Here is an 18917-nt window from a genome sequence, read left to right as displayed (position 1 = left end):
TGAGGTTGACTTAAAGTGGAATTGAAGATTATCAGTCACGTGGTATCGTTACACTTCCTTGTTTGGTTAAGCATATGAGCAAAGATTTTTTCCAGGGAAGTTAGATCAACTGAATGTTCACTGAAAGCAAATTGAAATGGGGTGAATTGGCTATAGCCAAAGCTAGTTAATTTTAAAATGAACACGTGTTCACTATTTTTTTCTTTCCATTTTTCAATAAGCAATACTCAAGTTTCCAGCTAAGTTTCCAGACTAAACTTGTTAGAGTACAGCAAGAAAAAAATATAATTTTGGAGCAGACTCTGATCTCCTTACTCATGTTTAATAGTATTTTAGCCCACAAGTGGTCCACTGAAGTCAGTGGGACCAGTGGTGGAGTAAGGTGCTAGTACATCTCAGAATCCAACTCTTTATTTGGAACTGAGTAGATTTTATCTGACATTACTGAATGTCAATAGACATGGAGATCCACAATGTTATTTTGATACTCATTCTTCTGATTCGAGCCATTTTAAGTGGCAATGGCAATAACTTTTATGACCAAAGAGAAGCACTTACCTTGAGAAAGAACCTGTGCTTCTGTGATTAGAGCATGGGGCTTGCAGTCAGGAAATGGGGGTGTTCTAATCCTGATCCTTGTCCTGCAATTGCAAGTAATATTACACAGTGTCAGTAATAATTTCAACTCATCAACCTGCTAGTAGCAAGCAGGTGGTAAAACAGAGAAGAGAATAAGCTCTCTGTCATACCCATCAGCCTCCACACATTCGCAGCACCTAGCTATGATAACTTTACCTTTTAAAGAGTCAGTAACAACAATTAGTTTATTTTTCCATCTGGCTGAAAAAATGAGCTTGAAATTGTATACATTGTGATCAATCCTAAAGTAATTAAAGACATCAGCAGTGATCTCAGGAGAGTTATCAACTGTATATTTTATTCCAATATTCCTCCTCTGCCTTAGAGCAATTGACCTATGGTGTGAAGGGAGTTCCAGATAAAAGATACTGTACTACCACAGCTTTTCAGATGATGGATTACCTAGGCTTGAAAATTGACAGTGACTCATGAATTTGCTATGTAAAACCAACAGCCGTATATCTTCACAAGCTAGAATTCAAGTTTTAAAACAAAACTACAAGATCTTCTTAGTTAGGTCACCAACTAACATTCTACGATACTTAGTGAGAAAATGAGGAAAATTAAGTCCACTCCCAAAGATATAAGATATGCAAAATCTCCCTTGAGCAAAATGAATACCCTAATTGGGTCCATGGATGTTCTTTTCCAGGCTCTACAATGTTATGCAGCAAAATCTTTGAGAGATTGATTTTAGCCGCCAAACTTTTAACTGCATGTGACCTTTTGGGCATTACAACATAGAGGGAACTTATCTGAATGAATCTTAGATAGTTATTACAGAGAATGACCCCATGTCAGGTCAGTGCAAATAAGGAAAATCTTGGCTGGTCTTAACCTAGAGAGCTATAAAATATGTCAAATGGATGTCTCTCAAGTGTGTGATAAAAGTGCATCTTCACTGCCTCCAGCAATATTGTATCTGACCTTAGAACATTAGTGAAGAGAGACCATACTGAATGCTTTCATTTCCACATAAAATGCTGATCCTAATAGTTCAGACATGCCAGATGGCAGTAATAGTGATAAATGGTGTTGATGCCTCAGGAGAAATGAGCTAGTAAAGTTATATTGTATTCAGTTGGGATTTAAAACATGTAATATAGTCAAAAGTGTTATTCTCCAGCAAAATCTTACACCTCATATTTCAACAATGTGTCATATGTGGAGAAAAAATGCTCATCCTCGTGTGCCATGCAAGATGAGTTTTACTCTTTCCATGTTGTAACAGAGCAACTGTGCGTCTGCAACCTTACACACATAAAAATTAGTTATTTGTGTAGGAAAATTCAACCATTATTTCTCTTCTACCTGCTGTGCTAGGGGGCTTTTTTTTTTGCATTGGTAACTCTGTGGCTCCTGTGAAATAAGGACATATCATTAGACTAAGTGGCACTATTGCCATAACATACATATATGTGCCCATCCACTCTATGAATTGTTTAGGATGTCTGAGGTTAACCAGAGTTAGCGAGATGCTTTTAGAACTGTAACTGATCTAGGCTGATCCTGCAAAGCTCCTTCGTGGGTGAGGTTGTTTCTCCTGTCCTGTGGATGGTTTGGCCCCAAAACTCTACAGACTTTGTAAGCTTGGAGAAAGCCATCCACACAGAGGCTCTGAGCATCCCTTGTGCTCCTGTGACTCTGTAGCTTGCCTCAGCTCCCTGTCAACACGGTTCCATTAAAGCCTTGTTCCTAGTGTATTTTCCACTATTGGCTATCCCTTTGGTCCACCCATAAAAGAGGTTCCAGCATACAGAGGAAGCGTGGGGGGAAAGGAAGGCTATACAAAACAGGCTCTGTATTATTTGTGGGCTTGGATTTTATTTTGTAGAGTTCTGAGCTAGGGTCTCTTCTCCCTGCAAACTTCCCTCGGGCTCCCATGTCTTCATGCACAGAGCCCCAGATTCTTCTGTGGAATATGAGTCAGGGAGGACATAGTGCCAAGAAAGTGTCTGATCTACTTCTTCCATATAAGAAAGGTGTGATCTGCTCATGGAGAGAGCCGTTCACATGCAGATCTCTGGGGAATGATCTCAAAGCCTTTATTTTAGTAATCAAAACCAACTGATGCAGTTAGAGGCCTAGATTATATCTAATAACATCATTGAATGAAATACATAGCTTAAATTATTGGCAAGAGCCAGCCAAAAATTAAACAAAAACAACAATAACTGCCCCCGTCAATCTATCCATATCTGTCAAAGTCACAATGTGTATAACGATCATTTTATCTATGTTACACATAACAATACATAATAGTCATAAACCTGAATTAACCTTGATTCTTGTTTGAGTAATTAGATATCCTGAGAACAATTAAGAATAGCAGGTTAATGAAAAATCAGTGTAGTGTGAAACAGAAAATGAGCATGAATGGTAAGGATCTATCACTTTAAACTTAGAGAAGTGAGAATAACCAGGAGTCCAGTGGCACCTTAAAGACTAACAGATTTATTTGGGAATAAGCTTTCATGGGTAAAAAACAAAACAAAACACTTCTTCAGATGCAAGTGGATTTTTTTACTCATGAAAGCTTATGCCCAAATAAATCTGTTAGTCTTTAAGGTGCCACCGGACTCTTCATTGTTTTTGTGGATGCAGACTAACACGGCTACCCCTCTGAGAAGTGAGAATGAAGGCTAAAACTCAACCCACGTCTGATCCTAATAAGGTTTATCAGCCCTTTAGCATCACATGCACATTCATATTTTGCACATGGCAGGGAAGAATTCACAGTGGGGAAGCATTATACAGTAACTGTGCCACTTTAAACGTACCAGTTCCTAAGTGATGTAAGTCAGGAGCATGAACACTGGAATTGTAAGCATACAGGAGATGTTAACAATTGTACCTGGGCAACCACTCAAGGGGGGGCTTCATGGTACTGTATCACTCAGGTACTGTCACAACACAGGTAAATATTACACTTTCCATTTTTTGCCTTCTGTGGCACAGCTGACACTTACACCAAGCTGTTTTACTCCTGTCCTTATATCAAGCCCAAGGCTTACAACATTTTTCTCAGATCTGGTCTCAGTAAGAGCTGAGTTGCCCTCAGTTACATGGCTACAATTCCCATGGATAACAATAGTGGATCAGATGCTGATCTCTGTTACATCGGTATAAATCTGGAGTAACTCCATTAGCTTCTATACCCCTCATGCAATATTTACAATGACCTACATTAAACTGAGCACTACATTAGCACAAAGATCCCAAGAGCTATGGTCTTTATTTTCTGCTTGTTTGTTTGCCTGCTTCTGGTAAAGACAGACTCACAGAAAGGAAAGAGAGATGTTATTTCTCCAAACGTCCCTTTACCTGAGCTGTCATTGTTCTCTCTCTTGTCTTTGTTCATCTTGTCACTTTTGAGATTACAAAATCTTCAGGGAAGGAATATGTCTTAGTCTGTTTGCATGAGGCTATATAATTCCATACCACCACACATGTGATTACTTTTATTGGGCATGGTGATAAAAACAACACTTCTCATCTCTTTTAGAGAGACAATCCCACTTTGGGCCAGACTGTATAACTTACAGCCTGGCCTGCACTGGGTGGTGGTGTGCAGCTGCATTACCTCAGGAGTCACTGCAGGAAAGACTATGCTCAGAAGGTATAATCCCTCCCCCAGCTCTGTGGAGCCCTACAGCATTAGTTTGAGCTCCCGTCAGTGCGACTAGCTTACTCTGTATGATGATGCAGGGGGGAGGGCTATCCTCTTCCCTGTACCACCTCCCCAGAACACATATACCTCCTTTGGTGGGATTTGTACTTATGCACGCACTAGAAGGGACTGCTGTTGTGTCTGATCCTTCTTGGGATCCCTCTCCTGTGTGGCTCTTCCTCCTTATGAACCCAGGCTAGGGCCTAATATATCCCTCTATTTGCTAATGCATTCATTGGTGTTTCTAAAAAATTGAAAGTTATTAGGTCCAACTCAAAGAGGGTATAATTTGGGTGTATTCAGCAGAAGTTATGCTGCTTACCATAGTGAAGCCCTTGCACTAAGATGGTACAATGGGAGCCTTAACTCTGAATTTTCATACTTTTGTGGATATAAATCAAATGCTTTACAATTTTGTACCTGAGAGATTTAGTTTCATTTGCCTTAGTTTTCTTAATTAATTTGTTTGAGTAAATCTTACCCCTTTTAATACTCTTTTTTCTTGTATATTAAATTCATTTACATATGAATGATTCTCCCAAAATCTTTATGGCAGTATTGAAGAGCGTGTTTGAATTCTAAGGCTCAGAGCATTGGTTCTTGCGAGTGACCCATATTGAGGAATTTTATATGATTGACTGTTGGACTGTATATAATTATCCCCAGCATCTTCAGGTCTGTGGGAATCCACAAGTCCAGGGAAAGGACCCCCTCTAATTACTAAAAGTGTCTACAGAACTGTGTTATACATAAAACTGGGCAATTGATAAGGGATACTTGCTATGGCAGATGTTTTCTGTAATGGATTGGGTGATGGATAACAAATAATTATTATTACTGTTGGGTTATATAATGGATGAAACAATGACCCATTGAAAGATGTATTTAACTCATTGAGAACTGTTGGTTTCCATAGCCATTACTAATAATGACTGGAATAGAGATTCCTTTTGACTCATCAGTCAGGTAAACTTAGGTCTGTAAAACAAACCCCATCAATAATTAAGAAAATAAAACACATGGTAAATTTAACCATGGGAAAGTATTTTTCCCTCCAAAAAGGAGTTTCTTTGTCTCATACCCTATAAAAGACAGAAGATTTGAAAGTTAGGTTGGGGAGTGCAAACTACCAGCATCTCACCAGTTACACAGGAGAGAGACACAGAGGCCAGCTCTTTACCTTGCACCAAGGGTGGTAATGTATCTATTCTTCCTGTGTTTTGTATAGTGGTGTTATTAATCTCTGATTAAATAATTCCATTTGAGCCTGTTATTTGACAATCTCAAATTGTTATTAAATTCAAACTCAACAAATTTTACTAATCAGAAGAAAGCTGGATTTAGAAGAAATACATCATAAAAATATATAAGAACTGAAACAGTAGATGAGTCTATCATGTAAAGATTAATTTAGACAATTTCAAAAAGTATATTACAGTATTTTATAGCAGACAAGTGATCCTGGGCAGATGGTCGTTACAATTTATCACTGCAGGAAGCTGTTAAAACGTCAATGTGGATATGTGTAAAATGTGATGAAAAAAATTACAGGAGATAATTTTCAAATGTTAATAACTTGTCCTTTTTAAATTAAAAAAATCATCAGAAGAGCTTATTCCAAAAGTCAATTTTAATTTTGAAGTGTGGCAATGGATATGTTCTAGGAACACAGACATACCATCTACAAATGGCAATTTTTTACTTTCATTTCATGATATACTTCTAAACTTTCCCTTCAATATAAATGTTTTTTTTTAAAGTGACTTTTCTTTCTAATTTGTTTTAGTGGGGAGATTTGCAAAGACACAAAGGGAGTTAGGTGGACACCTAACTGATGCCTTTGAAAAATCTCCCCTTCATTTTTCTTTTGCAATCATATAGTTTATAAATAGCAGCCAAATGTATTATTTTGAGGTTTAAAAGAAATGTTCTCAGGCACTGATCAGCTATATTGAATTGCTATGGCAGAGTTATAAACTTCCCAGTACTAGGGTTTATAATGGAACTGCTTAAAGTACGCTAACTCCTGTATGCTAACTTGCACTACCGGACATTGCTGAATGGACTCTCATTATAAACTAAAGAAAGAATTTTGAAATTCTCTCTTTATTGCTGCTAGCAGCCAGTTGTTGCCTCTTGTCAACAGCAGCTTGGGGGACATTAAGGATGCTTTATGTATGTCTGTCTGTCTGTAAACATCTTTGGAATCTTCGGGGAATTTTTGTTTTAAAGATCTGTCTGTGGCAGCTAAAACGTTAATTAATATACATATATAATTAAAACATTAATATGTTTGTATTATGGTGTTTTCTGTTTATTCTTGAGTGGAAGAAGGTATGTTGGCAGTGTTGGGATGCAACAAAGAGTATTTCTGCAACCGTGGAAAGATTCAGGGATGATGGCAGGAAAGAAGAGTAGAGGGACCTCTGAGGATGGGGAAATGTTCAACAGAGCACAGCAGGAGGTAGCAGGAAGATTGTAAACATTTTGATGCACTGCCCACCTTTTTGTTATATATTTGTACACTGCCTAGCACAATAAGACTAAGGTCTGTAGACATTACCAAAATATAAATGAACACCAACACAGATCTGGTCTATACTAGAAAGTTAACTTGGCTTAACTACATTAGTCAGGGCTGTGAAAAATGTAATTAAGCTGACCTAAGCCCTGGTGTAGACACCATTATGTCAATAGATACATTCTTCTTTCGACCTAGCTACTGCCTCTAGGAGAACTGTGTTTACTACAGAGATAGAAGAACCTCTTCCATTGCTATAGTACGTGTCTACACTACAGTGGCACAGTAGCAACACTGAAGCTGTGCCACTGTAGTGTAAATATGCCCAAAGAAGAGGCCCTTTGTGGCAAAGGAAAACTTCAAAAGAGTGGGGAGCTCTAGGACAAGGGAAAGGGCACATGAGACAGGCTGGGCAGTGGATGGGAACAGAAAGGGAACCAGACTATATTTAAAATGGCCACTGGTACTGATAGCTACAGCCATATAAAATATTTATTTGGACATTTACATTCATCCAAAACCATTTAAAAACAGACTCCAGATCATAGAAGCACCACAGATCGCTCAGTGCTGGGAGGGAGCGGGGGGAACGAGAAAGAACTCCTGGCTGGCTGCTGGCCCTGAACATAGAAGAGCCCTGAGGTAAGGGTGAAGTTGTGATGAAAGCTGGGGAAGTGGCCCAAGGAACTGAAAACAGTTTTCTTAAAGGGACATGCTGGTGCATGGCTGCTATTTTTAGGGTCCCTGAGTTAGGACCTGGAGTAGTGGGTGGGCCTGGGTATCCCTCATAGGCCACTGGGGAAGTGGACTACAATTGTACAGTGATTAAACCCCTAGAAGGGGATATTAACTACTTAGTGGAAAGCTGGGCTCAGAAAGGCCCAGAGAGGGCAAAACCAGTGCTTCCAAGGACGAAGCCTTTGGGGTATGGCCTAATCTCAGAGCAGGGAATGTTTAAAGACCACAGTCACACTTCCCAAGAAGGGGGCACTCATGAGAGGAGGGTGTCATGCCATTACAATTGCTGAGCAAAAAAACCTCAATACACTTTTCCTCTCTACATTTTTTGTTTCACTCTTTGGGGCAAAAGAAACTTACAATAAACACATCCTGTTAATTGTGTTTGTCAAAACTTATTTTAAAAAGTGTTACTTAAAATTGGCTTTGCTTGTTAAAATATTTTTTTCATAAAAGATATTTTAAAAGCTTGATACACACTCCAGTATGGGGTATCAGCATATATATATATATATATGTGACATCTTCAAATGGCATTTTGTACTTCATTGTGTATATATATAATTTGTAATTCATTTAAAAATAAGTACTGCTCTATTTCATTCATTTTGACTACATTAAATCAAACATTACTTGTAGCCACATAGCCATATAGGAGTGCTTGTCTTATTCCAACATGTTGTGAGTAATAGGTTTTGAACTGATTACTAAGCAATGCAGTTGTGCTATGCAGGCACTGACAATCACTGATAATTAGTCCAGTGGCAGGAGATACATGGATGAGTATTCATTAACTTTATTTAAATATTATCGGAATTAGATCCCAGTGTTTTATTCATATTGGATGCTGATATTTAAAGCTGTTTTAACAACACTATTGCCTGAGTAAAATGATTATGTTTTTGTGTGTCCTGAATAGCATGCATGACATTCATATCCATATGTATAACCTTACTACATTTTCTCCTGTCATTTTCATACATTTTTTAACTGAACCAAAGTCAAAACACAGACTCCCCAGGTCACTTTTTGACATCAGTTATGCTTTGTACAGGCACTCTTTGCTAATTGAGTGCATATTTTATTTAAACAGGCCACAAAATTTAAAGAGATACCATCAATTTGAAAATTGCATTTGTCTGAAAATTCTGTATCTGCTATATAATTCCAACACCTAATGGCCTTAATCAATCCTACTCGGAGACACACCTGGACAGTTCTATCTGCTCAGGGCTTTCCCATTGCAGCACCATCCTCTCCCCTCTTTTCCCCCAGGCCACACAGAAAGTACTCCAGAGGTTTAGGGTGCATACAGGGAAGAGGGTACTGACTGAGTTGGACAGAGAGAGGAGGCTGGGTAGCAGTGGGGCCAAAAGGACACACACATCATTCCCCACTGATCCTAAAGATCTTAGGTGATCTCAGGCTGTATTATCTTTTTCAGTGTATGCTCACCACTAGAGAGATCAGCCACAGATAGGGGAGTCCCTGAGTGTGGAAAGAAACAAGGACACTGTGGAGGCACAAAGCCTCTTTGCAGATGCTCCAGGCATCCCATAGATCCATTTCTTTAAATTGGCCTCATGAAGTCAGTCAGCAAGGCACTGGGGAAGGTTTCAGGCAGAAACTCTGCAGTGAAGCAGAGAGAGACAGAATAGCTGTAGGGATAATATTGTTTTCCTTATTCTAATAAAGCTCTTTGTTCAGTAGAGCCAGTCAAAATCTTTTGAAGGAAAAGATTTTAATAAAAAGGCCTCTATCAAAAGCAGCTTCCATGAAAAGCTTAAGACTTTTGTTCCCCACCCCAATGCAGTTTTTATCATTAAAAAAATATTGAAATTGTTGTGGAAATGTTTCCATTTCCACAAAACTGGGGAGTAGATAAATGAAACTTTTTTTGTTTTTAATTGGTTTGGGGGCAAAAAAAAAATGTTTGTTCATGTTTTCAAACAAATATTTTGCAAAACAAATTCCAAGTAGCATAGAAGATCTGAAGGACCCTAAAATATTTTGGGTCTTGTCCACTCAGTGTGATAACTGATGGCTGTTTTTAGAGAGCAGATAGTGCCAAAGGCAATCCTACTTTGTGATCACACACAGTATACTGTACTGGCAAACATCTGCTTGGAGGGACTCAGAGCAGACTGAAAAATTATACATCAACAACAAAAACAACCAGCCCCTGGAAAAAAAATGTATTCTAAATTAATAATGCTGAGCATAAAAGTCACCTGAAAGTCAAACTATCAGAAATTGCTTTTTGAGTGAGTTGACAATCTAATAGAAATCAATTGATCTTTGTACTACGAGAAAGAAAACATTTTTGCTGGAGATTACTTTTTATTTGAGAGTTTTACTAGTTAATTAACACTTTTCCCCATTGCCTTTTGTGCTGAAGAGATTTGCTGGCACAGATTGCTTAGAGGTTTTAATGCTTTCATTGAACAAGGGGGGAAATGTGGCTGAACTCCACCTCACGTATTTAAATACCTAGTCATAGCATTCTCCAATGGCTGTTAATCAACAGGCTCTAATTTTTACCTGCCTGATCCAGAACAGTGAGAGGATCTGCATTACTTAGTGCTTACATCATTCCTTGGAGAAATGACCCTAATTTATTGTAATTTCCAGTTGGAAGTTTACCAAATTGGTTCTGAACCTAAGTATCCCTGTGGATGCACAGTCATTTACTGCTGTCTTATATGAAGCACACCAATTAGTCTTTTTGTAATTTGAAGCAATCTGTGTTATTAACTTACACGTATTAAGTATATTCCAAAACCCCCTAAATATTTACTACTATCTTGCATTTATATAGCACCTTGCATTCCAAGTTTCCCCAAAGAATTTTACAAATGGAAATACATTCTGTATTTTACATCTATCTCAATATCTCTATATACATAGAGATCATTTTGCCCATCGTTAAAATGCAGCCATTTCTGGGGTGAAGAACATTGGCTGTTTAACCAACTGTTTAGGTTAGGAAGAGAATAACTTCTTTACTTGAAACTGAGAAGAATTGAAGAAAGCAAAATATACCAAGTTATTTTTTTCTTTAGCACTGACAGCTTATGAAGCACCGTACAAGGCACTAAGGAAGTCTTTGCTCTGACGAGTTTAAATCTAACTAGAGAAGAATTGAGCACACACTTTTGGAGACCCACAGGATGTTGCTAACTTGGAGTATTTTTTAAAAGTCTTTTTTGTTTCATAATTGACAGAATTTTACTTACATGGGTCAGTGTTCATGGGCTTCACAGAAGTGAGTTTTAAGGAGGACTAGAGGTGTGAGAAATAAAAGCAGAGATGCAGGCAGGATCAACAGTATGCAGAGATTTGAAGGCTGGGATGAGACGCTTAAACTTCATTCAGAAGATGAGTTGCAATTTGGGAGACCTGTGCTGTATTTTGGACACAACTACTCTTACAAGAAGTGCCAGGTAATATTTAGTAGCAATAAATGATCAGGAGCTTGCTCTTATATCCCATATGAAAGATGATAGTCTTGTTAAAGGTTCCCAAATGCAGTGGAGCTATCTGATGGCAGATTTCTAGTGCTTCAAGAGCACTCTTCAATACCAGAAAAAGAAAGTTACAATATTGTTGGTTACAAATAATGGTGGAGTATATATATAAAAACATCACATAAGCAAAAGGGCTTAGAGGCAAGGACAAAAGAGGTCTCAATCCTGATAGGGAGCCACAGATGCTACAATACTACTATTACTTCTAATAACAAATCACCACCAATGAAGAGGTTCAGCAAACTGAAACATATTAAAATATGTGAAAGAGTCCTACAACATTTATGATTTCTGATTGATATCTTAGATGTCACTGTACTGGACACACTCACCAGCTTTCACAGTATACTCATGTGATTTGAAAACTTGTGGGATCAGTGGAGACCAGATTTTTTAATCTCACCGGTAACAAATTATTCCCAGTGATTTTTTTCCCATCCCCACAGAATCTTTATCACAAACCTAAAGGCCCCTCACTTTTCTTCATGTAACCTCCTTCCCTCAGTTCTCTAGGAAGCCTTGCATCTGGCTACCATTTTCCTGGTTGAGGAAGGTTAGACATGATTCACTTCAGAGCCCATGAACAACTTTTGATCATTCACCAGCCTGTTGTGGGAATTTTTGCTGCCAACAAATATCCTCATTTTTCACTTTGTTGCACTGGGCTCAAGGTTTTCTGATTGCAGCTGTTTGATTCATCCTATAGGGACTATACAATAAACATCCCACAGGAAGTCCTGATAAAAGCTTAATACTGGGTAGATCCTCCGTGAAGAATTCTCACCACAGGAAACTCCAGAACAATTAAGAATTCTTCAACTGATGAAGAAGGGTCTTTTCCCAGTAGAATTTGAATTGGATGCTTTTGCTGCTCTTTTCCTTCTCCCTTCATCTTTTTTTTTTAAATATATGGACTGTGTCTCATATTTCCATCAGTGAGCAATATTAGGGAATTAGGATTCCAGTGGCAGTGAATGCAAAAGGATCCTTAAAAACTCAGAACTGACTCCTGCTTAAATTGGAGCATTTGTCATCCCTATTCTGGTGATATAATAATCTGTGCATAAAATGATAAAACCTTGCTTAAGCACACCTGACTGCAGTAATCTTTTATAGCATTAAACACAGTTCAAACACAGCTTATACTTTCTCTGTGGTCTGAATGCTTACTAGGTTTCTCTTCCCTGACCCTATTTTTATACTAAAAACTCACAAGAAATTCATGTTTGTCACTAATAATCATAACCTTATCTGTCATTAGAGCAAACTGAAATAAAGATAACCCAGGTTTAAGGTCATAGGGATTCTCTGTGGATATAATAGCCAAAGTGAAGTATTTGTTTTAGGATTCCCCCCTCTCCCGTTTCTTGACATGAATTTTCTTATCTTGTTATAAGATGTATCTATATAGATCTAGTCCTTTGATTTGCTGAGTAAATGGCTCAAACTGGAGCTTTACAAAATATTCTTCATTGGTTTTAAACTATTTCAGAAATATTATCAATATTTAATAAACTTTAGGGATATGCTACCCAATTTTTTAAAAAATAAATATTATACTCTTGAATATCTGCCCTGTTTTGGGAATCCAAAATGTCCTGAATAGTAATTGGGGGGAAGGGGAGAACAGGTTCTTGAGCACTCCCTCCCCTTTTTTGAGGTCTGCACCATCACTTCTCCTTCAGAACTCTCGGGTCCCCTCAAGGTCATATTAATCAGAAATTAGAACTTAGTGCACAGGAATTGTGGGTTGCCATTTTGGAAAGGAAGCCACTGTGGGCAGGCTGAGAAGCAGCAGCAGCAGTGAGGAAAGTGTATGAATAGAGGAATCCCCAAGGTGTGTCTGACCAGCCATCATGAATTTAGAAGCCATACATATACTGGGCTAGAGGAGGAACTGAAGTCATGAAAACATGATAGCAACAGAGCTGATGAGGCAGCCTGGGGCTGGGGAATAAGAAAGCGGAGGCAGGGAAGGAGCTGCAAAGCCAGTTGAGCAGCCAGTTCTATACTATTTGTTCCTGAGTAGGAAATTCTGGGAACATTGCAACCCTTTGATCTCCGACCTAGGGCACTTGGAACAAAACGGTTTTGAATACGCAGAGGACTGCCCAAAGTTTTCATCCCTATGGACAGTCATTGGGTTGGTCAGACTTTGAGACTACCTCATTACTGAGAGCTCAGAGGTCTTCAATGCCCCTCCTAGCTCTTCAATGACATTCACTGCACTCTCTTCAGGATGGCTGGCTGCTTCCCCAGCAGCCATTTCCGGGGCTCCCTGCTGTAGACACTTGTTTGCCAAGTTCAAAAACAAAGAAGAAGTAGAGACTGTAATCTATCAGACAGGCAATTATCTGGGTTGACTGCTATACTGGATTACTGACGTCCTGGGGCAGAATATGTCCCATGTTCTTTTGTGGCAGCTGATAACTAGGAAACTCTTAGGTTTAATTAATGCCAATTAAATCTACATGACTGTCTATATGTTAGTCTATCAAAGAATATACTATAAGGTTAACAATTAAAATGACAAACACCCGTGAGTCAAAATTATCTTTCCAAGAAATTGAGGATTTGTTTTGTTTCCATCACTAATCATTTTGTGACTTGCCCATCTGCCAAAATCTGTGTGTAGAGTTCCCACTTGTATAGAGTAGTTTGTAATAACTATTCATTTATATACATTAATACTGGTTTCATCCTGCTGACATTTAAACAAGGATTAGTCAGTTCATATGGGCACTCAGTCACTTGAGTTGTTACTGATAAAGTGTTTTTCTTTTTCTTTTACCCTATTTGAGTAGGTTTGACATAATAGTAACTTGCAGCTTTACCATGCTGTGTTTTACTACTAACCAGTAGTTTAAAGCCCCCTGAATGCTGCTGAACAGCTGATCGTGACAGGCAGGAGACACTGGGGGAGGGGAGGGCGGGAGCTGATCCACGGGGCTGCTGGTAGGTGCTGAGCATCAACTATTTTGTTTCCATGGGTGCACCAGCCTCAGGGCATCCACGGAGTCGATACCTATGCCCTTTAGTATCTGGTATTTTCTCCCCAGTGAAAGTACTCATACACGAGTTGTGTAGCCTCCATGTCATAGTGCATTTACTCCATTGCATGGGGTGAAGGACAATGGGTGACTTTGTGTGTCCATCACCTCCCTATTCCATTTGGACTAATGTGTGCCCAGATAGAACAGTAGCATTATTCTCCCGAACACAGCATCTGAAATTATGACTAGCTTGTGTGTGGGGTGACAGGCAGACATCCCTTGTGCTCATTTCCTACACTCCCCCAGAAGGAACACTCATCACCTGGTCCAAAATATCCCTTGTCCTTATTGTAAGGATTTAATAAACATTGATAAATTCTGTAACTTTTTTGGGGGGGTGGGGGAGGGTTAAGATTAAGAGTATGCAGCCAAACTAGAGACATTTACAGAGTTACATCTGTTCGCAGCTAGTAAAGCTATTCTTACCAAGGCTGTGTGAAGCCCCTGAGCTCCATTTTCAACTGGACTCTTTGTTAATAAGTATCATAGGGGTAGCCGTGTTAGTCTGGAATGCATGTGATGAAGTGGGTATTCACCCACGAAAGCTCATGCTCCAATACGTCTGTTAGTCTATAAGGTGCCACAGGACTCTTTTCTCATAAGCACCTCCTACCTGAACCTGCATTTCTTTGTGTTACCACTTGAAAGAAAAACTGCTCTTGAAAGCATCTTCAAAACTACTTCCTTACTGTAATTTATTCAGTAATATTTCGGAATTACTGCAACTGACATTTCATCTATAGAAATATTTGCCTATTCAGGATGCAATTACCAGAATATATTAGAACTCAGTTAGATGTTAAATACATAAAATTAATAATAATAATAATTACAATAATGTAACATTTATATAAAGTGTCATATCATTTTACATAAAATATCCCTGTCCCTAGGGGCTGACCATCCAGGAGCCCGATCCAAAGTCCATTGAAGTCAATGAAAATAATCCTGTGGATCAATGGGTTTTGGATCAGGCCTGAGGGAGGAGACAAGTTGTCATGACAGAGGATATCATGTAAGGAAAAGGAAGGGAGTGGAGTTTACTTGATTTCACAAGGTATATAGCATGTTTCATTTTTAAAAAGTACATTACTGACACATTAGTTGACTCTGGAACTTGTGTAGGTGTGTGGAGTTCAGGTGGTGGGGAGGTCAGTAATTGAAAGTTTGCACAATGATCAGGGATGACTGCAATTCCGGCACTCAACAGGAACACAGGGCTATTCCATCCTAGCTTCTACTCCTGGCTGGAAGGAAGCAGAGCATCAGTACCATGCATTAGTCTCATGCACTGTATGCCCTATGCCTCCCAAACTCCAAAGGAGAGAGTCAATCCTTTTCCAAGCTCCCTTTAGTGCGGTGCAGCCCCCCAGTAAGGGTGGTGCTTAGTTGGCATGACCTACTGTAGCCCTCAGTATAGATGTTATTAGGTTGGTATGCAAACATGAGTTAATGTTCATGATATTTTAATAATAAATTTGTATTATAGTAATTATGGATTACAAGTCTTTACCATTGCTCTGAATTGCTTTTCTCATCATTATTAATTTCTACTTTTATGGGGGTCACACAGGGTTAGATGTTGGAGGGACATGGGCAATTACAATAGAATCAGAGGAGCAATATGAGGGAAATCAGTGTGGGAATCAGCTCAGCATCTTAGAGGTCTATACACAAATGGAAGGATTATGTGGAATAAATAGGAAGAACTGAAAATAATAATACATAAGTTAAATTATGACTTAATTGGCATCACAAAGGCTTGGTGGGATAAGTCTCATACCTGGAATATTGGTTTAGAGGAGTGTAGCTTTGTCAGGAAGGATAGGTATTGTAAAAAGGGAGGAAGTGTTGCATTACATATCAAGAATATATACATGTGTTCTGTGGTCCAGAAGGAGGTGGGAGGCAGACCAGTTGAAAGTCTCTGGGTAAAGATCAAAGAGGTAAAAATGTGTGTGAAATTTTGGTAGGGATCTATTATAGACCATCAAATCAGGAAGTGAAGTGGATGAAGCATTTCTAGAACAAATAACAGAAATATCCAAAACACAAGACCTGGTAGTATTTCCAATAAGTTCTTGGAATGTACTGGGACAACTTTTTGTTCCAGAAAGTGGAGGAAGTAACCAGGGAGAAAGACATTTTATATTTGAAAGGAACAGGGAGGAATTGGTAGAGAATCTGAAGATGGACGGCAATTTGGGTGAAAGAGATCATGAAATGATAGATATCATAATTCTAAGGAAAGGAAATTGGTGGTTGTCTGGTATTTCTTTGATGTAGTTTTATTTACAAAGAATATACATAAGTCCTATATCTAAATTCAAAAGAATTAAATAGTGTGACAGATCCAGACTAGTGAGGTACACTTTCCTACCCAAAACAATATTTAGCAAAAGCTCCCTCTACTATACCCCATCTTATTTGCTTGTTGCTTGTATCGAAAGAGGCAACAGTATGCACCAGAGTGCACTGGCTACAATTTCCAAATGATCAAAGCATCATACCGTTGGCTGCAGTAAAGCACAATACCAAGTCAAATCAAAACAAAGATAAACATTTCATGAAAAATCACCCTAGGTCCCTTTTCATAAGGCTTTGAGCTCTTCTGTTCCAAAGGTCAATATGTCATTGACTTGTTTGTTACTACCATCCTTTTTCTGACAGTCTGGTAAAAATCCCATTTACTGGTTCCCTGAACTGGGTTTTGTCAATACCAGCCTGTCATCCTGATGCATTCTGATGGCCTTTCAATCGAAGCTCATGTGGTATGAGACCCATGGAGAAGGGCACAAAGACATTGCTCTGGATGGGGCTCAGTATCAAATATACTGTATTATGGGAGACCATCCCAGAGCAGTGGAAGACCAGTGCCAGCCAAAAGATGCAGTACTCTAGAAAGGCAGCCAGTCCAAGAGCAGCTGAGGCAGCTGTTAATATGAAAGGGGATATTTTGTTAAGAGGCAGACAGCTGCACACAGAGGCAACTATTTTATAGGATTCTTAACTTTCTGTAATACTATTAATAAGGTTTTGCTAATTATCAATGGGACTTAAATCTAGCTGTGAACAGAGTAAACATTTCCTTCTTTGAACTAGTTGGCACTTAATTAGTTTACTGTGTGTGTTCACTTCAATTTTAATTTACTGTGTAATAAATCATGTTGAAGATTGCTCACATCAGCACATTTCTGTGCTAAGCTGTTCTTTATAATAATCCTGAATTATGTCTTCAGTTTTGTTCTTTCCATTTAAGATGTGGCCTATATACAAAAATTAATCTTGCAGTCATTTCAATTTTTGCTCTTATTTCTGGCACAAACTCAAAGTAACTATTTATAAAAACACACTAAATCAATTACATATTTTTAACTTAGATAAATAAAACTAAGGCAATACAATTATCTACACTAAGTGTCCATTTGCTCACAAAATCCATTTGTCACAATTTGTCACTATTGGAAAGCTCTCTTCATGGGCCCAATCCTTCCCCTCATTGAAATCATTAAGAGTTTTGCCTTAGATTTCAATGAATGCAGGATTAGGTCTTTTTGTGAAGCAAAGGTCTGGGTTAAGAACAGTGCTGAAAGTCAGGACTGAAGAACATTAGCACAACTGTCTAAGCAGGACGGACTCATAAAGTGAATCTGGGGTCCTCTTCAAAACCATTTGAATGAGACTCTTTTGCTGCAAGGCTTAAGATTCAGTATGTGACCCTTTCTTCTCACCACACCTCCCACAAAATGTTTTTACATCAGTTTAGGGTAGGAAAAGTTAGTCCCAGGGATATGTCCACAGCTGGTGTGTATGTCGATGTTTCTGGAGAGAGTTAAGTGAAATAGTGGAAGAAGTTTCATGTTAAACAGGAAGAAGGGGAATCTGTGGTGTGAGAAAGGAGAAGGAGATACTGGCTCCAATGGAGTCAGAGATTCATTCAGTCTTATTCCTGATGGCACTAATGCTATTGTCCCAGACCTTGCAGTTAGCACAAAGTAGCTTATAATCCATATCAAGTGGCACTTGGAACAACATCATACTAGAATTTGAACATTTTATGGTGGAGTGGAAGATATAAGGCAGCTGGCTGCCTAAGTATTAACCAAGTGACAGAAGTTAGCCCTACCCAACCTTAGTGTGGGAAAGAAATGAATGATGATGATGATAGTGCTGGGATGCAGTCACCATGAACTGGGATTTCTGTACCTGCGGGCTTGGTAGCATTGGCTCTGTGCATGAAGAATCTTCCATTGCACCAGTTCACATTATATTTAACAGAAATCAATGCTCCCGGGCCTGAGCCAAAGCCTATTGAAATAAATGGAAAATCTCCAACTGACTAATGGGTTTAGATCAGGCCCTCACACTAACATGATCATTGAAAGTGACGTTCAAGATGTTAAAAAAAGGAATTTTGTACACAAAAATCTATTTAGCCATAAGGTTTGCCTAAAATCTTTAGTTTCTTTACCTTCACTTGGGTCTACAGTTCTGTGTACTGTAAGTAAAGGATGAATGGAGGATACTTGTCATTGGTAGTTAATGCTAAATTTACAAAATCCTCTTGTATTTTACATTATAAATGGAGCCAGTGGTTCAGAGAGCCTGTTGTGTGGCAGCGGCTGGCTCATTTTGTCATTCTAGATACTATTTTCATGTTGAAAGAGATTATTTGGATTTATAAATGTCAATCTCTTCGTTCTGAATCAGCTTAGATCTGCTATTGCCAGATATTTTCCTCCTTCATTGGCTAGGGAACAGGGTTGTGC

The sequence above is a fragment of the Mauremys reevesii genome, linkage group 5 (genome assembly GCF_016161935.1).
Source record: "Mauremys reevesii isolate NIE-2019 linkage group 5, ASM1616193v1, whole genome shotgun sequence".
Taxonomy (NCBI): Eukaryota; Metazoa; Chordata; order Testudines; family Geoemydidae; genus Mauremys; species Mauremys reevesii.
Note: the sequence above shows the minus strand (reverse complement) of the source record.